The sequence below is a fragment of the Epinephelus fuscoguttatus genome, linkage group LG16 (genome assembly GCF_011397635.1).
Source record: "Epinephelus fuscoguttatus linkage group LG16, E.fuscoguttatus.final_Chr_v1".
NCBI classification, from domain to species: Eukaryota; Metazoa; Chordata; class Actinopteri; order Perciformes; family Serranidae; genus Epinephelus; species Epinephelus fuscoguttatus.
In genome coordinates this window covers 27,629,474-27,643,476 of record NC_064767.1, presented here as the reverse complement: position 1 = coordinate 27,643,476, position 14,003 = coordinate 27,629,474, and positions in this window count along the sequence as shown.

Here is a 14,003-nt window from a genome sequence, read left to right as displayed (position 1 = left end):
GGTATCCATATTCAAATACCTGAGGGGGGAGTGGGCTTAACGGGCAGTGAAGAGAGTTGAGGTGAGATGTGAGGGGCAGGCCAATCAAAGATTTTGAGGAGAGCCATGCAATAAAATAGTCAGGGCAAGGTCAAGGGAATTATGCAGCACATTATGCATTATCTCAATGCTTCTATCCTCTGTCTCTAAAATATAGACATCATATGTAACCTCAAAGTAATTACATATGCTTATAAAACGGCTATGTTCCCTGGAACAGGATCAGACCTATTGTTCTCGCTGAGATCAACATTCCTCCAGTAATTCAGCCGTAATTCAAATGAGCTTGTCAGCTCTATTAGCAGAGCGGCTATCATTCAGAATCACACATGGTATCGATTAATGGACTCTCCTCATTGTGAACCGTTCAATTATTCCACTCTGAAGTGATATATGTCCTGCAGTCAACATGTTCCATATTTCCTGTTTTGGTCATACAATGCTGGTATTGAATTGTGGGAGTGTTATCTGTTTTTCTATAATGGGATTCAGTTTTAATTTGCTGCAGGAGGGAAAGAGCCGTGCAATCTGTCTCTTTCTCCAGGTAGAGGTTAGATTGGATAAGAATATAGTGCCATTGTCTTACAAAGTGAGAACACAAACATAGATAGGGTGGTAGACAGCTCTGCCACTTCCCTCCTCCTTCAGCTCTGACAGGAGGATGTAGCCTGATACAACAGTGCCCCCTAGAGGAGAACTATTATTAGCCACAGTGTCTGTGAACTTGCAGCCACCAGGGGCAAATCCAGGTGTTTTTACAGACTGAAAATTATTCAGAATATAATGGTAATGTAATGTAATTACTATGGGGTACTTAATCGAACATTTGTCTAATTACCAGATGTTGTAGTGAATGCTTAATGTGTCAAAGTGGAAAAAAAGCACAAAGAGTAGCAAAAGCCATGCAGTCCAAATATGCTTTTGCGTACCCCAGCCGTGTCCCACCAAGCTGGCGCTGTCACTGGCAAAACAGGAAAACACAATGGAGTGATGGAGGGTCTCATTTGCCAGAGCGGCCTTTGCTGCCACACAATTAGCAGCAGAACAGTGGGCACACCAAATATCCAAGTGCCACTCCATAGGGAGGCCAACTTGGTCTGTGGCTCCAAATGGAGTTGGCCAATTTGGCGGGTGACTTCACTGGCATGTGAGACCAGTCATTGTCCTCCCAGGCAGCTGGCAGATGGGAGAAAAACGCACCCAGGTGCTGGGAATAGAAGTCACTCATGGAGTGATAATATTATAATATCAGTATTAATATTTATTCATGATTGAAAATAAAAACATCTGATGAATCCAGCTACATCGCTAGTGCAAAGCAGTGGACATCACCAGCTTTTATTTTGTCACAGAATCTGTTTTGTCTTGATAAAGGTATGTTTTGCAGTGGTTTTGCATATGTAGGTCCAGTTGTCTTACAAAAAAAGGAGAAGAGTGACTGTTACAATCAGGGTTCCCGCAGATCCTAAACCTAACAGTGGACTTTTGTTGCCTAAACTTAAGGAAATAAAACAAAGTATTTGACCTACATACTAAGTTTATTTTGAAAAAGACTGTGCATGTAACAAGCAGACATTGTACATTCCCTAGAAAAAGATCAATGTATTTTAAAAAGACACAATGCACACAACAAGTGTCAATTGACATGCCGTCTGTGAATGTCCAAACCTGACACAGGAGCGTACCTGGTGTGTCCTATTGTGACGTTTAGGTCCACTGACAAAGCGGCAGCAGCGAGTTGGGAGAACAATCTGGTAACAACAATTCATGTTTTTTTTTGCTTCAGTTTTGGTTATTGTAAAACTGGTCATCATTTTGAGTAGCATTAAAAAAAGTCTTAAATCTAATTTGTCTTAAGCTGTAAAAATCCTGGTTTCCCAAGAAATATGTATGGATATATAAATATGAAGAGTATGGTACAATTTAGAGATATTGTCCTTTGGACAGAGCCAGGTCAGCTGATTCCCCATTTGCAGTCTTTATGCTAAGCTAAGCTAACTAGCTGCTGGCTCTGGCTACACAGTGGTAACTTTTCATCTACCTCCCAGCAAGACAGTGTATGTCCTAAAAGTCACTTATTAGTCAGGCTCTAATTTTTTTTTGTTGCATCAGCACAAAAGATGTAGCTGTGCTCATGACCCAGTGTCTCCATTAGATCCTAAAACATTTGCAATAAAACGGTTAAAATGATAAAAACAAGTGAAAGGCTTTGGTGCACAACACTCTGAAGGAGAGAGGCATCAGCTTTCCACAGCCTCAGCCACCTACTGTACATCTGCCACCCACACCTCAAGAGCCTTGAGATTTTATCATGCATAGAGCTGTCATAAAGAGGACGCTGAGCTAAAAGAAGGTACAGAGGCACTGGTCCTTGAAATATTATAAAGAAATGGATGTGATGTCAGTAATCAATAGGCCACCACTGATTACATCATCTCCACATGCATTTCCCACTCATGTTGCTATACGTCCTTCACTTGAGATAATGTACAGCACGGTAAAAGCTCTTAGGGATGGCATTAACTGTAATGTTCTCTGCAGAGTGACATGCCTGTAATGACAGAGCACAGCATGCGCTCAAAGGGATAAAAAAAAAAAAAAAAAACAGTTGATAGTGCTTAGACCTCGATGGGAAGAAAAAAAAAATGCAGACGACAGGATGGCGAGGGTGATTCAGACCGCAGGGTGTTGATTTCTGGGAAAGTGGCTCAGGAGGCTGGAAGTACGAAGACAGATGGCCACATGGTGCACCGATTCCCCTATGAGGCTTCACACACAACAAGAAATCCATTTATGAGATGGCTCTCTGAGTGTAATGCCACTAATTTGGGTCTGATGAAGAACACAGGAGACGAGTGCCAGCGATGGGGACTTTCAAGCATCCCTAAAAGGATTTTTGAGAGCCCAGATGTGCAATGCATTGAATTTGATTCAACTGTGTTTATCCCTACAGGGGCTTTTAAAAGGACATCTTATCAGGTTATGTACCGTATATAGAGAGTTTTATATACAACAGAAATGTCTGGAGTGTTTGTGCTGTGTCAGTGTACCAGCAGCACACGCTGACAATATATTAAGAACAGCAGTGGACATACTGTACTGCACTAGCATACAGTTTTGAGGTACGTGTACTGAACTTGCGTATTTCCATTTTCTGCTACTTTATACTTTTACTCCACTGTGTTTTAGAGGCAAATATTGTACTTCTTGATTACTTGATAAAAATGGATTATTGCGTAAGGAGTACTTTTACAATATAGCCTGTAAATATACAAGTACATTTTGATGCAAACAAAAATTTACAGAATATTACTACTTTCACTAAAAGATATATCTTTTATCACTGATGAAGAATGAATACGTGCAGTCCAGTTTCTCAACAGGCCCTACCTGCTCGTTTGTTACCTGCTGACACACTGAATTTTGCCTTACAAAGGATTCACTGACTTTGACTGGTATTGATTTTTTGGAGGTACCAGACAGAATAGGCTTCTTTCCAATACAGATGTCTAGGATAGCGTCTTCTATGAATGGGGCTGTGATCCACCCCAACCCTTGTAATGAATTCATTATGTTATGTTGTAGTTCTATTCATGCTAGCGGCTGATCAGTTTTAGTCTGTCGGTTGATTTCTAAGGTCCAGACTGGACAGCTATGACAAGAATTGCCATTAAAAGTTGCAAAAGCTGCACAGACATTTGTGTTCCCCAAAAGAGGAATTTTAATCACTCTGGTGATCCTCTGACCTCCCCTCTAGCGCCACCGGCAGGTTGGCTTTTATGGTTTTAAGTTAAATGACTGACAAGATTGTAATGAAATTTAGGTCACACATTCATGTCCCCCTCAAAATAACTTGTAGCCTAACCACTGTTAATGCTAATAAGCAAATGCTAGCATGCTAACACGCTAAACTAAGATGGTTGAACAGACTATTTGGCATCATCATGTTAGCATTGTCACTTCTGAGTGTGTTATCATTTAAGCTCAAGTACAGCCATAGTGCAGTGCTGAACCTAGCAGAATAATAATGCATCAATAAGACATTAGCTATGGTATGTGCAAATTAGCCTCCCTCTGGGTGGCGTCCCAGGCAGCTGCCTGTGTCACCTATAGGTAGATCGCCACTGTTAGCATGGCTGTAGACTCTTAGCCAGTGAAGTGTGACTCACTAAAATTATCATGTATTTCTGCGGCTGGGAGGCGCTTGCTTGTCATGTGTTTCAGGTGGGAAAAAATTCTATGTAACATAGGTCAGCATGTCAAATGAGTCACAGGACTCTATTCATTGATTGGCTGTAGGTATTTTCTGGCCACAATTTGCCAACTTTTTGTTTGGCCACACCTTGCTGCAAATTTCCATAGACATCGCATGGTAGCTCACCACACCTCGCCACAGGCAGCACTTCGCTGCTGCTTGCTGTATTGGATGTAGGATTTCTTTCACCTGCAACAAACAATTAGCTCAAATTAATGAGAAAGATTGACAAGGTAGAGAGATCGACTTTATTTGTAAAAGATCTTCATTGCAATAAGAGGAAAAAATGGTTAAGTAAGGGACTGAATGATGGGAATAGCTTATTCCGCCTCCTCATTCTAATCCCACTTCTTGTGGCGGGCTCTTTCATTCATGGACTATGATGATATGTCCAACATCTTTAAGCAAGACATGATTTGCTGTTCTTGCCAGTCACAGAATGTTTTTATACGAGAGCCCCTCCAAGAAAAGGAGAGTCCAGATAAAAAGATCAAATTCTAAGTCTAATAAAACATATTTTAAATTCATCTTTGAAACGTACAACCTGAAGTGACCTTTCACTTAAATGTGAACAAACCCACTCAGGCAGAAAAGAGGTTTAACAGCTCTCCGACACAAGACAGGCGGGCTGATTGCAGAGAAGGAGGCAGAGTGTGTCTGCTTTTAGAGGCTGTGTTGGCTCGAGTGAAGCCAAACTGGACACAAATCATCTGGAGCACCATCCAGAGGGGTGGGCGTGTGGGTGGGTGGGAAGGCAGAGCAGATAAAACGAATCCTAAAAAGCTCCTGGCAGCTGAATAAAACAGCCCCAAAGGCTGTCTGTCATGGCGTGGTGTTCAAGCGTTGGCCCCCTCTTTCTGTTTCTGGCTTTGTTCATGTCCTGGTTTCACAGTGCTTTCATCTCCCTCCCTGCTTCTCCCATAGGTGCCTGCGTAATTACTACTGACACAAAGAGGAAGAGGCAAACGCAAATCCACAAACATTACAAAAGTAATTCATTCCTGTCGATTCACTCTATCGTTTAATTCATCTGACAGTCTGATGAGCTTGCCTTTTCGGTCTTATTTCTCTGCAACCTTCTATGAAAAACAAAAAAACAAAACAAAAACCAGAGTGCTTTGGGCTCAGTTAATCACCACTGCCATCACACTACCCGAATTTACTGTCACTTAGCATTTAAATTATGCAATGAAGTCACCTTGCTTGATACTGCCAGTGCTGAATATTTTAATTTCTAGACTGTAAACACTTCACTATAAAGCCTTTAATAGCACATGGAGCATGAATCCTATCTCATAGCTTCAGTCTGCAGGTGCAGGTGCAGAAGTAGACGCCTCCTTCTGAATCATTTAAAAGCAAATAAAATTGTTGCTTCACAGTCTTTTAGAGGACTGCCTGGTGCCTGGTATTTTCCACGGTGATGATGTATTTATGACAGCAGTGAGGAGGATGTTCAGATGTCTCTGTCCTTGATTTGGAAGGAGCTGTAAACAACATTAGCGTCGGTGGTTGCAGTGGGTTCATAAATTGTAACCTTCAGCTCTAACAGCCGTCACAGATAAAGACACAAACTCGGAGCAGTTTATATTTTTTACACAAAGCGCTGTGGTACCCATTTAAGTGCAACATTTTTTTTTTCCCTTTTCTTCTTCCCATATTCCTCCTGAGAAATCCACACTAACATCATGATTGCATCACCTCACACATATCTTTCCTGTGGGCATGAAATCGGCACAACAGCTGGGCTGTCAGAAGGTGTCATTCCTGCAAAAGAAAACAGGAGAATAACTGGCTGCAGGAGCTTTCAGAAGATCCTCCTGACACACTGCTGGCTCCCCTGCTGCTTCGCTATGAACTGCTGAACTCCAGATGGGCCTGACTCTTTGACTTATTAAAGATTTACCAGGTGAGTCTGCCGTCGTGCCCTTGACCTTTGCGGCTATGAGGCATGGCAGCGACTGCACAAAGATGGTGAGCAGTTTGGGGATTCGAGGGGGCAGGAAGTTGACAAACGACTTTTCTGGCTTTGCCAGTTGACAGCGTTGGCAGGCTGTCAACAGAAAGAATGCAATATCATTTGTAGTAAATTACCAGCCTACACAAAGTGACACAAGGCAGCGTAAGTCAAGTTGTTCTGACAGCTCCTTCAGCTGCCACGCAGAGCACACATCTGCCAAGAAAACTGCACACACACTCAGACACATACCACGCTTTTACCCACATGTGCCAATAAAACTAACAAAACACACACCAACACAGTATGATCCATTTTACAAAAACTCTACCAGTAAGTAGTCTCTTGATGCAAGATAATACTTTCTTTGGAGAAACTCAGGTAAAATTGAACTGAATATTTCTTTATGGAATAACAGTTGTGGATATTAAAGGGATAGTTTGGATTTTTTAAAGTGGGGTTAATTGAGGTACTTATTCACAGTCAGTGTATTACCTACAGCTAGCTGGCACGGCCCCAGTTTAGAGAAGCAGGTGCTATATTTGTACGTGTACGCTATATTTAGAATATTTTCACCACCTTACCTTGCTGTCAGACAGCCCTTTCCGATAAGGAACTGAACCCGTTATGTATGATCTCTTCAAAGCCACAAGCTAGCGGAATACAGGAGCTGCTGGTCTACTGCTGCATCGATGTCTGTATCAGCAGCTCCCGGTTTCTAAGCGGTAACATTACTGTCTTTGTCAAACTGGGGTGTGCCGACTGCCATCTGTGAGTAATATACTGACTATGGATAAGTACCTCATACAACCCCACCTCAAAAAATCTTAATCATAGCTGCTTTGTCAGTGATTTCGGCATCAGAGCGTGATGCACAGAGGCACCTATTGCCGCTGTATGATATGCACTGGGCACTTCAGTTTTAGAGGCAGTGGGCAACAACCTAAGTTGACAAATACTGCTGCTTTGTAAGTGGACATTGGCATCAGAGACGGATGCAGAGAGACACACCTCACCGCAGTATGAGGCGCAATGGTTGGCTGCAGTTTGAGATGCCATTGGAGTAATATAAAGAGTGAGAAAGTCCGTATATAGGGTGGATGGGTCAAGCAAACTCTGGACTTTCACCTTGGAGCCCACTGTTCAGTTCCAATTTAAATTATATACCAAACCATGATGTTTCCTCTAAACCGGACGTTCTTTTGGTGCCTAAACATTAAGAATGTTGTATGTTAATTCGAAAAGGACTTAATGTATGTACGTCATATTCTGACATGTAGGTCAACTGACAAAGTGGCGGTATTTGAGTAGTTGGGATGAGAGCGTGTTGGTCTTCACTACATATCTCGTTTTAGCATACGCTGACTTCTGAAATTTTTCTTGAACCAAGTGAAAAAATACATTGGTGTTTTGTTATGAATATTTCATTTTATTTCTCAGATTTCTTGCATTAAAAGCCGCATCTTCATGAAAATAACATTAGAGATAAATTTAATATTAGAGTAAACAGTAGAGAGAAATTTGTTTACATCAGTTAGATTGACAAGACAAAACGGGAGAGGAGTGTGAGAAGAAAAGGCAGCGAGGCAGCCGCTGCCACAGTCTATCCGGCAGTGATAAACAACAACAGCCAACCAAAGACATTGTGTGATGTGAAAATATTATTTCCTCTATCTGAGAGGCCTACTCTCAGGAGACGCTGGGGTGGTATTTTTGAGGAGTAAATATAAGAAGGGAGAATGAATTTTGTAATATATGAAGGAATATTTGGCAGATGTGGAGCAAAGTTTGCCAAGTGTGTTGTCTCTGATTTACAGTGCATTTAATGTAGACCAGTTGGGAGTTCTCACATGAAATGAGTTTTATGTAACTAGAGTACAAGAGCTTGGGGGAGGATGTACTGTAGGTGTGAAGAGGATCTGATCTCCTCTGCTGACTGGAGCTGAATCAGGCGGATGTGTGTGTGAACACAAGGTGTTTTTCTCTAAAAATGGGAGCTCAGACACACAGCTCCAGCCTGATTGTAATGGCTTGAAAGGAAAAGTGACAGCAGATCTTTTTGTCCTATATTTAATATAATCTCTAGGGGGGGAGAAAAACACCGCAAACTATATCTGGTGAAATAGTCTCCTGTAGATTAACCTGGCACAATGTGAAATAAATTAAACAATATTTTCTGCAGACTGTCATGATCATTCGTATTTCAGGGTAAATTTGAACTTTTTGCCATAAATGTATCCGGGATAAATGTAAATTTGACATCAGCCGTGATTTCATAAGTCCCAGACGAGATATGTAATCCCTCCAGCGTGTCCTGGATCTACCCAGGGCCCTCCCACCAGTGGAATGTGCCTGGAACACCTCTCATTAGCTGATATCTTTGTTCAACATATAGTTAAATGGGTTGTACTGTAGTTTTAAAGGCTGTATGCAACATTTAGAAAATTAATATAGCTGCAAACAACTACTATGTAATATAATGTTATGTAAAGATATTGTGGCGTAATAGCGTCCTGAGCAGAGAATGAAGTCACGCTACCTCTGTGTGTGTTGTAATCCAAGCTTCTCTGTTCTTTGTTTTGGTAGCAGGTCCAGCTACGTATGCATGTGAGTCTCATGTTTGTATCCCACTTGCTAGCTAATCGCCCCCATTTTGCACTTTGCTCATACAGTGGTTAGCCTACCCCTGATGTCGGAGTGGTATTGTCACAGAAGTGTAATGTCCACCCTCTAGTTTCCATCCAGGCAACAATGCATCTGGTCCTTTAACCGGTTTACTACAGCGCATGCATCCATTCCCAAAAATCTTAAGTTTAAGAGGGTGTCTCACTGTAGTGTACGGTACATGTTTTCCATTGAAACAGCAGAATTAGTTAGAATGAAGCAAAACAGTAACGTTGTGGGCGGTAAAACCAGAACAATGAGCTGAAACAAGATCTGAAACTGTGAAATGTCAGTAATTGCAGCAGATAGGTTAAAACATGCACTGGTTTGGCCCTTTAAACAACACTGGCGGTGTTGCTTAAGTGGAGTGGACAGTGGCAGGATGTGGTTCTGGAGAGGTGGAAAGTCCACAGTAAAAGCCAAGTGGGACCTCAGGCAAGGCACAGCATGCAGTCATGCTCCAGTTGACTGCAGTTCACCAGAGGTTAAGTGGGCTATAACTTAACAACAGAAACTTCTGAAATATATGTACAGGCAGGAAAGATGTCAACACTATCTGACAACTCACGTGTATCCTCAACTGTCATTTTGATTCTGATGTCTGCTGGTGGGCGATAGTTTTGCCTTTGCAGCAAGGCGGATTCCTAAAACACACAGAGCAGAACAAACTCTGCTTGCTGCTTCTGCAATGAGGCTACGCACAGAGTAATCGTTTGCTCCGACCCCTGGGACTTTGGGGAGACACTCCGCTGCCGCGCTCCTGACTGGTGAGTCCATTTTACCCCCGGCTACATGGTCCAGGCCACTGACTAGAGCACTGCTTCAGTGCCCACACTGCTCTCAAAGGAAGTGACCTCAATACATCCAATAACCCTGCTCGCACAAGCGCGACAGCTGTGGAAGATTGGAAACATACCAGGTTTCTTATCTTAGATACAGCTAAAATGAGAGAGTACATTGTTTTGGTGGTGTAAATGTCAAGGGAGGAATGATTCAAAGTTTTCTCATCTAGTTGATATCTAAATGACATCTTCAAATAAAAAAGAAAAATCCTGCAGGCACTTGTTGGTAGTTATCAAGAAAGTAAAATACCATTTAATCATGAATTAAATTTTGACTGTCACATGAATACATTAACAAAACTGGGCACACTTGATTTATCTCGGGAATAAAATGAAATACCAGTACTGTGGCTCTACATGCTGGCCAAAGCAAAATAAAAAATATTCTAGGGGACTCTCATCCCACTAGGTTAAGTGTGATTATTATTATTCTTATATTACAAGAGGATCAAATGTGTGATAATGTGTCATTCATAGTGCAGTTCTTCTCAGCTGTACAGAGCGTTATCAGCTTTTAAGTCATTGTTGTGGTTCTATGGCATGCAACTTTACTATTTTGATCACTGTCACTGCTCTTAAAGCGTCATTTACCAACCAAAAGCTGTGATAAACTGACTGAATGCTGGCTGTCCAGCACCAATGGCTACCTGCCCTTTGGTGCTCGCAACAAGCTAGTGAACATGGGAGCATTTAGCATCTATGTCATCCATTTATTTTAAATAAATAAAATAAATGTCTCTCAGAAGTTTGTGAATGACTGACTTATGATCCTTAGATAGACACAAAAATGACCCCAGATATCTGTTAGTTACTAGGGGTGTAAATCACCAGTTTCATCACGATGTGTTATTATATCGGTTTTTTTTGGACAACGATACTATATTTGGCGATATTACAAAGTCTGCCACGATATGATTTCGATTTGATGCGATTTAGGGGCCTGAAACAAGAACATACCCATTTAACACAATCTGTTACAGAAGAAGCTGCCACCCCTTTCTGCTTACGACCATAAAAGATGAAAACAAACTTAAAACTTCAGGACTATCTGGCTTAAAACAGCCATAAAACATGGACTAACAACATCATTTAACAGAAGTATCAAACAGCTCAGTAATAACTGTCAAGGTGCAGCGACACAAAAATTGTTTTTTGATAGTCACCCATTATTAGCTTTAGCATGTTTACATTGCATGAATTAGCCTAGCGTCTAGCAGACTTTTTTCCCTCTACTCATAGCTTAACAGATTACATGTAACATTATTATTTTTCTCACTCACTGTTAGTTTAAGTCACTGCATCCCCTGACAGAACAACTCAGTTGAATTTCGGCCTACATGCACGTTATTTCAGATTAACATTGTTGAAACAGAGCTGTAGTGAGAAGTTAGCTGAGTGAGATGGCCATCCAGGAAGGTAAGTTACGTCATGTTTTATCTTGCAACAGCAATGTTTATATACACCATGTGCTCTTTCTGTTGTCCTGTATTTTCTCCGCAATCAAAAATATTCCCACGCTGCTGATTTATTCCTGAGTAAACAAACGCTATCCGTATTGTCTTTATCTCTGCTGCTTGCCACCTGCCTGCCACTGTTTGACAGTGATATAGACTTTCAAAATAAAAGCGTATCCTGAAGATGACGATGTAGATCAATATTGTCACTTGCATGCATCTATGACATTGGATCTTGATCGTTTAATTGTTATATCGATCCAGACCGATGGACTGGTACACCCTTAAATGTTAGTCCACAGCTGCTCCACGTGTGAATACTGTTGTGTTTTCTGTTGGTTGTGCTGCCCCCTAGTGGCTAAAAGAAATCAGTTAGAGGTCAGGGCTATAAGATTTAGTGGCGACTAGTGGAGAGGTTGCAAATTGCAACCAACTGAAACTTCTCCCATTTGCCAAGGGTTTAGGAGAACTATGGTGGGCTATGCAGAAATGCAAAAGCCAGTGTGTGATTTGTCTGTTCTTGGCTGCTGTAGAAACAACATGGCAGACATGTAGATATAAGCAGCTTACTCTCAGGTAAAGAAAACGAAATGATCAGTTTCAGGTGTTAATACATTAATAAAAACACTGTTATTGATATATTATTATATTCCATTACTGCCAATAGCTCCCTAAATCCTACACACTGGACCTTTAATGCAGATTATTTTTTTTAAATGTTATTTAAAGTTTTGAGTCAACAAGGGAGGCTGCAATTAAATCAGTAATTCAGGGAGAACTCCTGAAGATGTTCAGTGTGCAAAGTGTTTTCTCCAGGCATCCAACAAGGAGGATAAAGTAATCCTGGATTTACAAACTGTTTATTGCAGCAGCTTTTTCCCTCCTTATAGCTGTCACCACCAGATTATTACAGCGAGTCAATGAGGTAGGGCCATGACTGATAAAACAGAAATTAACCAGGTTATTCAATCTACATGAAGGCCGTTGATCCGCCTATGGCTTCTATCCACAGGCGCTAAGCACATTTTAGCTTTGCAGTGTGATGATTGTTGAGTGAACACACTGAGCCGCAGGAGCTGATTTGTGCTGATTATCGGGGCCTATGGGACTGTGTGCACCGCAGCCAGGTGATTGTGTGGGATCCTGCATTTGGCACTTGTTATTGCTGTTTTCCACAGAGATGCTAATCATCAAGCATGCGCCGGAGGCATGATTAAATGTCACACAGCTCCCTCGGTTTTGGCCCTCTCACTGTGAATAAACCTTTCTCACCCACAGGCTGAGGAGGCCTCGAGTCTGCAGCCACGCTCTGAACAGCCTGAGCTACACAGAGACACAGCTCCCCCTACAGGCCACACCACAAAAGACAACAACAATGTCTAAAATTCAGTCAGTGTGCAAACTGTTGTTTTACACCGTCCTAAACTGAACAATTGTGCACGTTTGTTTTAAACTGTTTCACCATTTGGTTGAGCAAATGCAATTGTTGTTTTACTGCACTACACATATGTGTGTTTTGTCCTTGTTATTCTATTACGGTTGAATGTATTTATTTAGGTTCACTCACAATGTAATAATCATCAAAACATGACAGTCATCCAACAGCAGTCTTGGGACATAGAGAACTGTGTGATATTAATGATATAAAAGAAGGCAAGACTGCCCCCATGTGGTGTACTCAACTGTATATTTTACAAATATCTTGATGTGAAAATTTGACATTGGTTTAAAATGTATCCACACAGTATTCTAGTGAACATATTCTATGTGCGTCTATACACTTAAAAATTATTTCAGTCTACTTATGTACTTACTATACTCTAATATGAAAGAAGTATTTTCATTTGACTTTTCCTAACACTAGAAAATGCTGATTGTCTTGATTATTTTCCTATAAAATGGCTTAGGTCCTTTGTTATATTTCAGTGTTGTTTAAATGTCATATCAAGTCCGGCACTGGACTTGATGGACTTTGCTGGAGGAGCACTTTTTGTGGGGCACAGTCAGAAACTGGAGGCTTGGTAAAGAGTACTAAAAGTATGTTATGAAATACCTATAATTGATTTGTGTTTTGCATGTTACTCAAAGATATCTGAAAGAAACCTCTCCATTTTTTAGCCCAATTTGGGGCAACAACTATTTTGCTCCAGGTAGAGCTGATGGTAGCTTTAAAATATGGGCAGACAAGGGGTGAGACGAGTGAAAGATGTCTTTGGGGGGGGATGGAAGACTCTTAACCTTTGAAAAACTTAACAGATGATTCCTGACCTCCTGACCTCCATAACAGATGTGGAGAAGATAAAGGTACATTATTCTATTGTCTATGGTTATGTCCAAAAATAAAGGAATTGTGGGAAGAGATTAGAGTAATAATACAGATCTTGTCAGTGAGACTAGTGATGGAACCAAAATTTTTCCTGTTGGGCTTATACCCTGAAAGACACAACATAAACCGTTATGAAAAAAATCTTCATAAACATGGGAATATTACAAGCAAAGTGAGTGATAGCTCTAACATGGAAAAAGACCGGAAAACCAAGTATTGCACAATGGCTCAAAGAAGTGTCTTTATGTTTACCATTGGAAAAAAATTACATATGCTCTAAAAGACAAACACGAAATATCTCAGAGATGTGGGGACGCTACATTCAGTATATTGAGAACAATGAGTTATCTTACTTATTGTATGAAACTGGGACAGCATAATTATACCCTGTACAGGACCACAATCATAGGCTGCATCCTGACAAGATCATTTTGTAACATCTGGAAGGAATCTCATGTACTCAAGTGCC